The 11794-nt window shown below is 48.1% G+C and overlaps 1 non-coding gene and 30 pseudogenes across 1 annotated transcript; all 31 read right to left on the reverse strand.

The window, feature by feature from the left end:
* Positions 1–1022: 1022 nt before the first annotated feature.
* LOC143762493 (U2 spliceosomal RNA) lies at positions 1023–1198 on the reverse strand (annotated as a pseudogene).
* A 177-nt stretch (positions 1199–1375) lies between these two features.
* LOC143762159 (U2 spliceosomal RNA) lies at positions 1376–1551 on the reverse strand (annotated as a pseudogene).
* Positions 1552–1716: 165 nt separating this feature from the next.
* On the reverse strand, positions 1717–1904 carry LOC143762851 (U2 spliceosomal RNA). The gene has a single exon (XR_013212279.1). It is a non-coding gene; the product is annotated as a U2 spliceosomal RNA (small nuclear RNA).
* A 177-nt stretch (positions 1905–2081) lies between these two features.
* LOC143759356 (U2 spliceosomal RNA) lies at positions 2082–2257 on the reverse strand (annotated as a pseudogene).
* A 174-nt stretch (positions 2258–2431) lies between these two features.
* On the reverse strand, positions 2432–2610 carry LOC143760254 (U2 spliceosomal RNA; annotated as a pseudogene).
* Positions 2611–2787: 177 nt separating this feature from the next.
* Positions 2788–2963, reverse strand: LOC143760050 (U2 spliceosomal RNA; annotated as a pseudogene).
* A 174-nt stretch (positions 2964–3137) lies between these two features.
* LOC143761485 (U2 spliceosomal RNA) lies at positions 3138–3316 on the reverse strand (annotated as a pseudogene).
* A 177-nt stretch (positions 3317–3493) lies between these two features.
* LOC143760051 (U2 spliceosomal RNA) lies at positions 3494–3669 on the reverse strand (annotated as a pseudogene).
* Positions 3670–3845: 176 nt separating this feature from the next.
* Positions 3846–4022, reverse strand: LOC143763075 (U2 spliceosomal RNA; annotated as a pseudogene).
* Positions 4023–4199: 177 nt separating this feature from the next.
* Positions 4200–4375, reverse strand: LOC143761669 (U2 spliceosomal RNA; annotated as a pseudogene).
* A 177-nt stretch (positions 4376–4552) lies between these two features.
* On the reverse strand, positions 4553–4728 carry LOC143761342 (U2 spliceosomal RNA; annotated as a pseudogene).
* A 177-nt stretch (positions 4729–4905) lies between these two features.
* Positions 4906–5081, reverse strand: LOC143761761 (U2 spliceosomal RNA; annotated as a pseudogene).
* A 177-nt stretch (positions 5082–5258) lies between these two features.
* LOC143759357 (U2 spliceosomal RNA) lies at positions 5259–5434 on the reverse strand (annotated as a pseudogene).
* Positions 5435–5608: 174 nt separating this feature from the next.
* On the reverse strand, positions 5609–5787 carry LOC143762466 (U2 spliceosomal RNA; annotated as a pseudogene).
* Positions 5788–5964: 177 nt separating this feature from the next.
* LOC143760052 (U2 spliceosomal RNA) lies at positions 5965–6140 on the reverse strand (annotated as a pseudogene).
* Positions 6141–6314: 174 nt separating this feature from the next.
* Positions 6315–6493, reverse strand: LOC143761486 (U2 spliceosomal RNA; annotated as a pseudogene).
* A 177-nt stretch (positions 6494–6670) lies between these two features.
* On the reverse strand, positions 6671–6846 carry LOC143760053 (U2 spliceosomal RNA; annotated as a pseudogene).
* Positions 6847–7022: 176 nt separating this feature from the next.
* On the reverse strand, positions 7023–7199 carry LOC143763076 (U2 spliceosomal RNA; annotated as a pseudogene).
* Positions 7200–7376: 177 nt separating this feature from the next.
* LOC143761671 (U2 spliceosomal RNA) lies at positions 7377–7552 on the reverse strand (annotated as a pseudogene).
* A 177-nt stretch (positions 7553–7729) lies between these two features.
* Positions 7730–7905, reverse strand: LOC143761344 (U2 spliceosomal RNA; annotated as a pseudogene).
* A 177-nt stretch (positions 7906–8082) lies between these two features.
* Positions 8083–8258, reverse strand: LOC143760454 (U2 spliceosomal RNA; annotated as a pseudogene).
* A 177-nt stretch (positions 8259–8435) lies between these two features.
* On the reverse strand, positions 8436–8611 carry LOC143763207 (U2 spliceosomal RNA; annotated as a pseudogene).
* Positions 8612–8788: 177 nt separating this feature from the next.
* LOC143763007 (U2 spliceosomal RNA) lies at positions 8789–8964 on the reverse strand (annotated as a pseudogene).
* Positions 8965–9138: 174 nt separating this feature from the next.
* LOC143762467 (U2 spliceosomal RNA) lies at positions 9139–9317 on the reverse strand (annotated as a pseudogene).
* Positions 9318–9494: 177 nt separating this feature from the next.
* Positions 9495–9670, reverse strand: LOC143760054 (U2 spliceosomal RNA; annotated as a pseudogene).
* Positions 9671–9844: 174 nt separating this feature from the next.
* On the reverse strand, positions 9845–10023 carry LOC143761487 (U2 spliceosomal RNA; annotated as a pseudogene).
* A 177-nt stretch (positions 10024–10200) lies between these two features.
* Positions 10201–10376, reverse strand: LOC143760055 (U2 spliceosomal RNA; annotated as a pseudogene).
* A 176-nt stretch (positions 10377–10552) lies between these two features.
* LOC143763077 (U2 spliceosomal RNA) lies at positions 10553–10729 on the reverse strand (annotated as a pseudogene).
* A 177-nt stretch (positions 10730–10906) lies between these two features.
* On the reverse strand, positions 10907–11082 carry LOC143761672 (U2 spliceosomal RNA; annotated as a pseudogene).
* Positions 11083–11259: 177 nt separating this feature from the next.
* On the reverse strand, positions 11260–11435 carry LOC143761345 (U2 spliceosomal RNA; annotated as a pseudogene).
* Positions 11436–11612: 177 nt separating this feature from the next.
* On the reverse strand, positions 11613–11788 carry LOC143760456 (U2 spliceosomal RNA; annotated as a pseudogene).
* Between the last annotated feature and the right edge of the window lie 6 nt (positions 11789–11794).

Below are 11794 nucleotides of genomic sequence, written 5' to 3' on the forward strand. Positions count from 1 at the left end.
GAGGATAATTCCTGGGTGGTCGCCTCTGATGTTCATGCGGCCGATTTAGTTCGTGCCTTTCATGCCGCTCATCCTGATCGCCCTGGTGGTCGTGGTGAGGGTTCGGTGACCCCTCACTAAGGGGGGGGTACTGTTGTGAATTCGCTTTTTGCTCCCTCTAGTGGTTACTAGTTTTTTGACTCTGGTTTTTCTGTCATTCCTTTTATCCGCACCTGGGTCGTTAGTTAGGGGTGTTGCTATTTAAGCTCCCTGGACCTTCAGTTCAATGCCTGGCAACGTAGTTATCAGAGCTAGTCTGCTGTGCTCTTGTCTACTGATCCTGGTTCCAGTTATATCAGCTAAGTCTGCCTTTTTGCTTTTTGCTTTTTGTTTTGGTTTTGTATTTTTGTCCAGCTTGTTCCAAATCTATATCCTGATCTTTGCTGGAAGCTCTAGGGGGCTGGTGTTCTCCCCCCGGACCGTTAGACGGTTCGGGGGTTCTTGAATTTCCAGTGTGGATTTTGATAGGGTTTTTGTTGACCATATAAGTTACCTTTCTTTATTCTGCTATCAGTAAGCGGGCCTCTCTGTGCTAAACCTGGTTCATTTCTGTGTTTGTCATTTCCTCTTACCTCACCGTTATTATTTGTGGGGGGGCTTCTATCCAGCTTTGGGGTTCCCTTCTCTGGAGGCAAGAAAGGTCTTTGTTTTTCCTCTACTAGGGGTAGTTAGATTCTCCGGCTGGAGCGTGTCATCTAGAATCATCGTAGGAATGATCCCCGGCTATTTCTAGTGTTGGCGTTAGGAGTAGATATATGGTCAACCCAGTTACCACTGCCCTATGAGCTGGTTTTTTGTATTCTGCAGACTTCCACGTTCCTCTGAGACCCTCGCCATTGGGGTCATAACACGAAACCCACTGTGGAGACATAGCAAAAGATTGCCGCAGGGAAGACATTTTCCAGAAACTCTGGAAGCTCTGTAGATGACAGTTCTGCGGTGTGCGTGTGTTCAAGCTGTGCACAACGCGTTTTGAATCTGCATAACCACACCCTCCATCCCCATTGTGACAGCACGTGAAGGTTCCATGCGACAAAGCAAGCTCCATTTCCAGCTCCCTATTCCAAAAATCCATTTAATATATGGTCCCCAAATAGGGGACGTATCAGATAAGAACAGACTCTACGCTTGATCTTGAGCCATTTGGCCGAGAAGCGATGATCAGAAATGGTTTGCCACTTGGGCCGCACCAAGGCCTACAACCAAAACCCACTGTGGAGACATAGCAAAAGATTGCCGCAGGGAAGACATTTTCCAGAAACTTTGGAAGCTCTGTAGATGACAGTTCTGCGGTGTGCGTGTGTTCAAGCTGTATACAACGCGTTTCGAATCTGCATAACCACACCCTCCATCCCCATTGTGACAGCACGTGAAGGTTCCGTGCGACAAAGCAAGCTCCATTGCCAGCTCCCTATTCCAAAAATCCATTTAATATATGGTCCCCAAATAGGGGACGTATCAGATAAGAACAGACTCTACGCTTGATCTTGAGCCATTTGGCCGAGAAGCGATGATCAGAAATGGTTTGCCACTTGGGCCGCACCAAGGCCTACAACCGAAACCCACTGTGGAGACATAGCAAAAGATTGCCGCAGGGAAGACATTTTCCAGAAACTCTGGAAGCTCTGTCGATGACAGTTCTGCGGTGTGCGTGTGTTCAAGCTGTGCACAACGCATTTTGAATCTGCATAACCACACCCTCCATCCAAATTGTGACAGCATGTGAAGGTTCCGTCCGACGAAGCAATCTCCATTTCCAGCTCCCTATTCCAAAAATCCATTTAATATATGGTCCCCAAATAGGGGACGTATCACATAAGAACAGACACTACGCTTGATCTTGAGCCATTTGGCCAAGAAGCGATGATCAGAAATGGTTTGCCACTTAGGCCTCACCAAGGCCTACAACCGTAACCCACTGTGGAGACATAGCAAAAGATTGCCGCAGGGAAGACATTTTCCAGAAACTCTGGAAGCTCTGTAGATGACAGTTCTGCGGTGTGCGTGTGTTCAAGCTGTGCACAACGCGTTTTGAATCTGCATAACCACACCCTCCATCCCCATTGTGACAGCACGTGAAGGTTCTGTGCGACAAAGCAAGCTCCATTTCCAGCTCCCTATTCCAAAAATCTATTTAATATATGGTCCCCAAATAGGGGACGTATCAGATAAGAACAGACACTACGCTTGATCTTGAGCCATTTGGCCGAGAAGCGATGATCAGAAATGGTTTGCCACTTGGGCCGCACCAAGGCCTACAACCGAAACCCACTGTGGAGACATAGCAAAAGATTGCCGCAGAGAAGACATTTTCCAGAAACTCTGGCAGCTTTGTCGATGACAATTCTGCGGTGTGCGTGTGTTCAAGCTGTGCACAACGCGTTTTGAATCTGCATAATCACACCCTCCATCCCCATTGTGACAGCACGTGAAGGTTCCGTGTGACAAAGCAAGCTCCATTTCCAGCTCCCTATTCCAAAAATCCATTTAATATATGGTCCCCAAATAGGGGACGTATCAGATAAGAACAGACACTACGCTTGATCTTGAGCCATTTGGCCGAGAAGCGATGATCAGAAATGGTTTGCCACTTGGGCCGCCCCAAGGCCTACAACCGAAACCCACTGTGGAGACATAGCAAAAGATTGCCGCAGGGAAGACATTTTCCAGAAACTCTGGAAGCTCTGTCGATGACAGTTCTGCGGTGTGCGTGTGTTCAAGCTGTGCACAACGCGTTTTGAATCTGCATAACCACACCCTCCATCCCCATTGTGACAGCACGTGAAGGTTCCGTGCGACAAAGCAAGCTCCATTTCCAGCTCCCTATTCCAAAAATCCATTTAATATATGGTCCCCAAATAGGGGACGTATCAGATAAGAACAGACACTACGCTTGATCTTGAGCCATTTGGCCGAGAAGCGATGATCAGAAATGGTGTGCCACTTGGGCCGCACCAAGGCCTACAACCGAAACCCACTGTGGAGACATAGCAAAAGATTGCCGCAGGGAAGACATTTTCCAGAAACTCTGGAAGCTCTGTAGATGACAGTTCTGCGGTGTGCGTGTGTTCAAGCTGTGCACAACGCGTTTTGAATCTGCATAACCACACCCTCCATCCCCATTGTGACAGCACGTGAAGGTTCCGTGCGACAAAGCAAGCTCCATTTCCAGTTCCCTATTCCAAAAATCTATTTAATATATGGTCCCCAAATAGGGGACGTATCAGATAAGAACAGACACTACGCTTGATCTTGAGCCATTTGGCCGAGAAGCGATGATCAGAAATGGTTTGCCACTTGGGCTGCCCCAAGGCCTACAACCGAAACCCACTGTGGAGACATAGCAAAAGATTGCCGCAGGGAAGACATTTTCCAGAAACTCTGGAAGCTCTGTCGATGACAGTTCTGCGGTGTGCGTGTGTTCAAGCTGTGCACAACGCGTTTTGAATCTGCATAACCACACCCTCCATCCCCATTGTGACAGCACGTGAAGGTTCCGTGCGACAAAGCAAGCTCCATTTCCAGCTCCCTATTCCAAAAATCCATTTAATATATGGTCCCCAAATAGGGGACGTATCAGATAAGAACAGACACTACGCTTGATCTTGAGCCATTTGGCCGAGAAGCGATGATCAGAAATGGTGTGCCACTTGGGCCGCACCAACGCCTACAACCGAAACCCACTGTGGAGACATAGCAAAAGATTGCCGCAGGGAAGACATTTTCCAGAAACTCTGGAAGCTCTGTAGATGACAGTTCTGCGGTGTGCGTGTGTTCAAGCTGTGCGCAACGCGTTTTGAATCTGCATAACCACACCCTCCATCCCCATTGTGACAGCAAGTGAAGGTTCCGTGCGACAAAGCAAGCTCCATTTCCAGTTCCCTATTCCAAAAATCTATTTAATATATGGTCCCCAAATAGGGTACGTATCAGATAAGAACAGACACTACGCTTGATCTTGAGCCATTTGTCCGAGAAGCGATGATCAGAAATGGTTTGCCACTTGGGCCGCACCAACGCCTACAACCGAAACCCACTGTGGAGACATAGCAAAAGATTGCCGCAGGGAAGACATTTTCCAGAAACTCTGGAAGCTCTGTAGATGACAGTTCTGCGGTGTGCGTGTGTTCAAGCTGTGCACAACGCGTTTTGAATCTGCATAACCACACCCTCCATCCCCATTGTGACAGCACGTGAAGGTTCCATGCGACAAAGCAAGCTCCATTTCCAGCTCCCTATTCCAAAAATCTATTTAATATATGGTCCCCAAATAGGGGACCTATCAGATAAGAACAGACACTACGCTTGATCTTGAGCCATTTGGCCGAGAAGCGATGATCAGAAATGGTTTGCCACTTGGGCCGCACAAAGGCCTACAACCGAAAACCACTGTGGAGACATAGCAAAAGATTGCCACAGGGAAGACATTTTCCAGAAACTCTGGAAGCTCTGTAGATGACAGTTCTGCGGTGTGCGTGTGTTCAAGCTGTGCACAACGCGTTTTGAATCTGCATAACCACACCCTCCATCCCCATTGTGACAGCACGTGAAGGTTCCATGCGACAAAGCAAGCTCCATTTCCAGCTCCCTATTCCAAAAATCTATTTAATATATGGTCCCCAAATAGGGGACGTATCAGATAAGAACAGACACTACGCTTGATCTTGAGCCATTTGGCCGAGAAGCGATGAACAGAAATGATTTGCCACTTGGGCCGCACCAAGGCCTACAACCGAAACCCACTGTGGAGACATAGCAAAAGATTGCCGCAGGGAAGACATTTTCCAGAAACTCTGGAAGCTCTGTAGATGACAGTTCTGCGGTGTGCGTGTGTTCAAGCTGTGCACAACGCGTTTTGAATCTGCATAACCACACCCTCCATCCCCATTGTGACAGCACGTGAAGGTTCCGTGCGACAAAGCAAGCTCCGTTTCCAGCTCCCTATTCCAAAAATCTATTTAATATATGGTCCCCAAATAGGGGACGTATCACATAAGAACAGACACTACGCTTGATCTTGAGCCATTTGGCCGAGAAGCGATGATCAGAAATGGTTTGCCACTTAGGCCTCACCAAGGCCTACAACCGTAACCCACTGTGGAGACATAGCAAAAGATTGCCGCAGGGAAGACATTTTCCAGAAACTCTGGAAGCTCTGTAGATGACAGTTCTGCGGTGTGCGTGTGTTCAAGCTGTGCACAACGCGTTTTGAATCTGCATAACCACACCCTCCATCCCCATTGTGACAGCACGTGAAGGTTCTGTGCGACAAAGCAAGCTCCATTTCCAGCTCCCTATTCCAAAAATCTATTTAATATATGGTCCCCAAATAGGGGACGTATCAGATAAGAACAGACACTACGCTTGATCTTGAGCCATTTGGCCGAGAAGCGATGATCAGAAATGGTTTGCCACTTGGGCCGCACCAAGGCCTACAACCAAAACCCACTGTGGAGACATAGCAAAAGATTGCCGCAGAGAAGACATTTTCCAGAAACTCTGGCAGCTTTGTCGATGACAATTCTGCGGTGTGCGTGTGTTCAAGCTGTGCACAACGCGTTTTGAATCTGCATAATCACACCCTCCATCCCCATTGTGACAGCACGTGAAGGTTCCGTGTGACAAAGCAAGCTCCATTTCCAGCTCCCTATTCCAAAAATCCATTTAATATATGGTCCCCAAATAGGGGACGTATCAGATAAGATCAGACACTACGCTTGATCTTGAGCCATTTGGCCGAGAAGCGATGATCAGAAATGGTTTGCCACTTGGGCCGCCCCAAGGCCTACAACCGAAACCCACTGTGGAGACATAGCAAAAGATTGCCGCAGGGAAGACATTTTCCAGAAACTCTGGAAGCTCTGTCGATGACAGTTCTGCGGTGTGCGTGTGTTCAAGCTGTGCACAACGCGTTTTGAATCTGCATAACCACACCCTCCATCCCCATTGTGACAGCACGTGAAGGTTCCGTGCGACAAAGCAAGCTCCATTTCCAGCTCCCTATTCCAAAAATCCATTTAATATATGGTCCCCAAATAGGGGACGTATCAGATAAGAACAGACACTACGCTTGATCTTGAGCCATTTGGCCGAGAAGCGATGATCAGAAATGGTGTGCCACTTGGGCCGCACCAAGGCCTACAACCGAAACCCACTGTGGAGACATAGCAAAAGATTGCCGCAGGGAAGACATTTTCCAGAAACTCTGGAAGCTCTGTAGATGACAGTTCTGCGGTGTGCGTGTGTTCAAGCTGTGCACAACGCGTTTTGAATCTGCATAACCACACCCTCCATCCCCATTGTGACAGCACGTGAAGGTTCCGTGCGACAAAGCAAGCTCCATTTCCAGTTCCCTATTCCAAAAATCTATTTAATATATGGTCCCCAAATAGGGGACGTATCAGATAAGAACAGACACTACGCTTGATCTTGAGCCATTTGGCCGAGAAGCGATGATCAGAAATGGTTTGCCACTTGGGCTGCCCCAAGGCCTACAACCGAAACCCACTGTGGAGACATAGCAAAAGATTGCCGCAGGGAAGACAATTTCCAGAAACTCTGGAAGCTCTGTCGATGACAGTTCTGCGGTGTGCGTGTGTTCAAGCTGTGCACAACGCGTTTTGAATCTGCATAACCACACCCTCCATCCCCATTGTGACAGCACGTGAAGGTTCCGTGCGACAAAGCAAGCTCCATTTCCAGCTCCCTATTCCAAAAATCCATTTAATATATGGTCCCCAAATAGGGGACGTATCAGATAAGAACAGACACTACGCTTGATCTTGAGCCATTTGGCCGAGAAGCGATGATCAGAAATGGTGTGCCACTTGGGCCGCACCAACGCCTACAACCGAAACCCACTGTGGAGACATAGCAAAAGATTGCCGCAGGGAAGACATTTTCCAGAAACTCTGGAAGCTCTGTAGATGACAGTTCTGCGGTGTGCGTGTGTTCAAGCTGTGCACAACGCGTTTTGAATCTGCATAACCACACCCTCCATCCCCATTGTGACAGCAAGTGAAGGTTCCGTGCGACAAAGCAAGCTCCATTTCCAGTTCCCTATTCCAAAAATCTATTTAATATATGGTCCCCAAATAGGGTACGTATCAGATAAGAACAGACACTACGCTTGATCTTGAGCCATTTGTCCGAGAAGCGATGATCAGAAATGGTTTGCCACTTGGGCCGCACCAACGCCTACAACCGAAACCCACTGTGGAGACATAGCAAAAGATTGCCGCAGGGAAGACATTTTCCAGAAACTCTGGAAGCTCTGTAGATGACAGTTCTGCGGTGTGCGTGTGTTCAAGCTGTGCACAACGCGTTTTGAATCTGCATAACCACACCCTCCATCCCCATTGTGACAGCACGTGAAGGTTCCATGCGACAAAGCAAGCTCCATTTCCAGCTCCCTATTCCAAAAATCTATTTAATATATGGTCCCCAAATAGGGGACCTATCAGATAAGAACAGACACTACGCTTGATCTTGAGCCATTTGGCCGAGAAGCGATGATCAGAAATGGTTTGCCACTTGGGCCGCACAAAGGCCTACAACCGAAACCCACTGTGGAGACATAGCAAAAGATTGCCACAGGGAAGACATTTTCCAGAAACTCTGGAAGCTCTGTAGATGACAGTTCTGCGGTGTGCGTGTGTTCAAGCTGTGCACAACGCGTTTTGAATCTGCATAACCACACCCTCCATCCCCATTGTGACAGCACGTGAAGGTTCCATGCGACAAAGCAAGCTCCATTTCCAGCTCCCTATTCCAAAAATCTATTTAATATATGGTCCCCAAATAGGGGACGTATCAGATAAGAACAGACACTACGCTTGATCTTGAGCCATTTGGCCGAGAAGCGATGAACAGAAATGATTTGCCACTTGGGCCGCACCAAGGCCTACAACCGAAACCCACTGTGGAGACATAGCAAAAGATTGCCGCAGGGAAGACATTTTCCAGAAACTCTGGAAGCTCTGTAGATGACAGTTCTGCGGTGTGCGTGTGTTCAAGCTGTGCACAACGCGTTTTGAATCTGCATAACCACACCCTCCATCCCCATTGTGACAGCACGTGAAGGTTCCGTGCGACAAAGCAAGCTCCGTTTCCAGCTCCCTATTCCAAAAATCTATTTAATATATGGTCCCCAAATAGGGGACGTATCAGATAAGAACAGACACTACGCTTGATCTTGAGCCATTTGGCCGAGAAGCGATGATCAGAAATGGTTTGCCATTTGGGCCGCACCAAGGCCTACAACCGAAACCCACTGTGGAGACTTAGCAAAAGATTGCCGCAGGGAAGACATTTTCCAGAAACTCTGGAAGCTCTGTAGATGACAGTTCTGCGGTGTGCGTGTGTTCAAGCTGTGCACAACGCGTTTTGAATCTGCATAACCACACCCTCCATCCCCATTGTGACAGCACGTGAAGGTTCCGTGCGACAAAGCAAGCTCCATTTCCAGCTCCCTATTCCAAAAATCCATTAAATATATGGTCCCCAAATAGGGGACGTATCAGATAAGAACAGACTCTACGCTTGATCTTGAGCCATTTGTCCGGGAAGCGATGATCAGAAATGGTTTGCCACTTGGGCCGCACCAAGGCCTACAACCGAAACCCACTGTGGAGACATAGCAAAAGATTGCCGCAGGGAAGACATTTTCCAGAAACTTTGGAAGTTCTGTAGATGACAGTTCTGCGGTGTGCGTGTGTTCAAGCTGTATACAACGCGTTTCGAATCTGCATAACCACACCCTCCATCCCCATTGTGACAGCACGTGAAGGTTCCGTGCGACAAAGCAAGCTCCATTTCCAGCTCCGTATTGCAAAAATCCATTTAATATATGGTCCCCAAATAGGGGACGTATCAGATAAGAACAGACTCTACGCTTGATCGTGAGCCATTTGGCCGAGAAACGATGATCAGAAATGGTTTGCCACTTGGGCCGCACCAAGGCCTACAACCAAAACCCACTGTGGAGACATAGCAAAAGATTGCCGCAGAGAAGACATTTTCCAGAAACTCTGGCAGCTTTGTCGATGACAATTCTGCGGTGTGCGTGTGTTCAAGCTGTGCACAACGCGTTTTGAATCTGCATAATCACACCCTCCATCCCCATTGTGACAGCACGTGAAGGTTCCGTGTGACAAAGCAAGCTCCATTTCCAGCTCCCTATTCCAAAAATCCATTTAATATATGGTCCCCAAATAGGGGACGTATCAGATAAGATCAGACACTACGCTTGATCTTGAGCCATTTGGCCGAGAAGCGATGATCAGAAATGGTTTGCCACTTGGGCCGCCCCAAGGCCTACAACCGAAACCCACTGTGGAGACATAGCAAAAGATTGCCGCAGGGAAGACATTTTCCAGAAACTCTGGAAGCTCTGTCGATGACAGTTCTGCGGTGTGCGTGTGTTCAAGCTGTGCACAACGCGTTTTGAATCTGCATAACCACACCCTCCATCCCCATTGTGACAGCACGTGAAGGTTCCGTGCGACAAAGCAAGCTCCATTTCCAGCTCCCTATTCCAAAAATCCATTTAATATATGGTCCCCAAATAGGGGACGTATCAGATAAGAACAGACACTACGCTTGATCTTGAGCCATTTGGCCGAGAAGCGATGATCAGAAATGGTGTGCCACTTGGGCCGCACCAAGGCCTACAACCGAAACCCACTGTGGAGACATAGCAAAAGATTGCCGCAGGGAAGACATTTTCCAGAAACTCTGGAAGCTCTGTAGATGACAGTTCTGCGGTGTGCGTGTGTTCAAGCTGTGCACAACGCGTTTTGAATCTGCATAACCACACCCTCCATCCCCATTGTGACAGCACGTGAAGGTTCCGTGCGACAAAGCAAGCTCCATTTCCAGTTCCCTATTCCAAAAATCTATTTAATATATGGTCCCCAAATAGGGGACGTATCAGATAAGAACAGACACTACGCTTGATCTTGAGCCATTTGGCCGAGAAGCGATGATCAGAAATGGTTTGCCACTTGGGCTGCCCCAAGGCCTACAACCGAAACCCACTGTGGAGACATAGCAAAAGATTGCCGCAGGGAAGACAATTTCCAGAAACTCTGGAAGCTCTGTCGATGACAGTTCTGCGGTGTGCGTGTGTTCAAGCTGTGCACAACGCGTTTTGAATCTGCATAACCACACCCTCCATCCCCATTGTGACAGCACGTGAAGGTTCCGTGCGACAAAGCAAGCTCCATTTCCAGCTCCCTATTCCAAAAATCCATTTAATATATGGTCCCCAAATAGGGGACGTATCAGATAAGAACAGACACTACGCTTGATCTTGAGCCATTTGGCCGAGAAGCGATGATCAGAAATGGTGTGCCACTTGGGCCGCACCAACGCCTACAACCGAAACCCACTGTGGAGACATAGCAAAAGATTGCCGCAGGGAAGACATTTTCCAGAAACTCTGGAAGCTCTGTAGATGACAGTTCTGCGGTGTGCGTGTGTTCAAGCTGTGCACAACGCGTTTTGAATCTGCATAACCACACCCTCCATCCCCATTGTGACAGCAAGTGAAGGTTCCGTGCGACAAAGCAAGCTCCATTTCCAGTTCCCTATTCCAAAAATCTATTTAATATATGGTCCCCAAATAGGGTACGTATCAGATAAGAACAGACACTACGCTTGATCTTGAGCCATTTGTCCGAGAAGCGATGATCAGAAATGGTTTGCCACTTGGGCCGCACCAACGCCTACAACCGAAACCCACTGTGGAGACATAGCAAAAGATTGCCGCAGGGAAGACATTTTCCAGAAACTCTGGAAGCTCTGTAGATGACAGTTCTGCGGTGTGCGTGTGTTCAAGCTGTGCACAACGCGTTTTGAATCTGCATAACCACACCCTCCATCCCCATTGTGACAGCACGTGAAGGTTCCATGCGACAAAGCAAGCTCCATTTCCAGCTCCCTATTCCAAAAATCTATTTAATATATGGTCCCCAAATAGGGGACCTATCAGATAAGAACAGACACTACGCTTGATCTTGAGCCATTTGGCCGAGAAGCGATGATCAGAAATGGTTTGCCACTTGGGCCGCACAAAGGCCTACAACCGAAACCCACTGTGGAGACATAGCAAAAGATTGCCACAGGGAAGACATTTTCCAGAAACTCTGGAAGCTCTGTAGATGACAGTTCTGCGGTGTGCGTGTGTTCAAGCTGTGCACAACGCGTTTTGAATCTGCATAACCACACCCTCCATCCCCATTGTGACAGCACGTGAAGGTTCCATGCGACAAAGCAAGCTCCATTTCCAGCTCCCTATTCCAAAAATCTATTTAATATATGGTCCCCAAATAGGGGACGTATCAGATAAGAACAGACACTACGCTTGATCTTGAGCCATTTGGCCGAGAAGCGATGAACAGAAATGATTTGCCACTTGGGCCGCACCAAGGCCTACAACCGAAACCCACTGTGGAGACATAGCAAAAGATTGCCGCAGGGAAGACATTTTCCAGAAACTCTGGAAGCTCTGTAGATGACAGTTCTGCGGTGTGCGTGTGTTCAAGCTGTGCACAACGCGTTTTGAATCTGCATAACCACACCCTCCATCCCCATTGTGACAGCACGTGAAGGTTCCGTGCGACAAAGCAAGCTCCGTTTCCAGCTCCCTATTCCAAAAATCTATTTAATATATGGTCCCCAAATAGGGGACGTATCAGATAAGAACAGACACTACGCTTGATCTTGAGCCATTTGGCCGAGAAGCGATGATCAG

Source organism: Ranitomeya variabilis, chromosome 3, assembly GCF_051348905.1.
Source record: "Ranitomeya variabilis isolate aRanVar5 chromosome 3, aRanVar5.hap1, whole genome shotgun sequence".
Classification (NCBI taxonomy): domain Eukaryota; kingdom Metazoa; phylum Chordata; class Amphibia; order Anura; family Dendrobatidae; genus Ranitomeya; species Ranitomeya variabilis.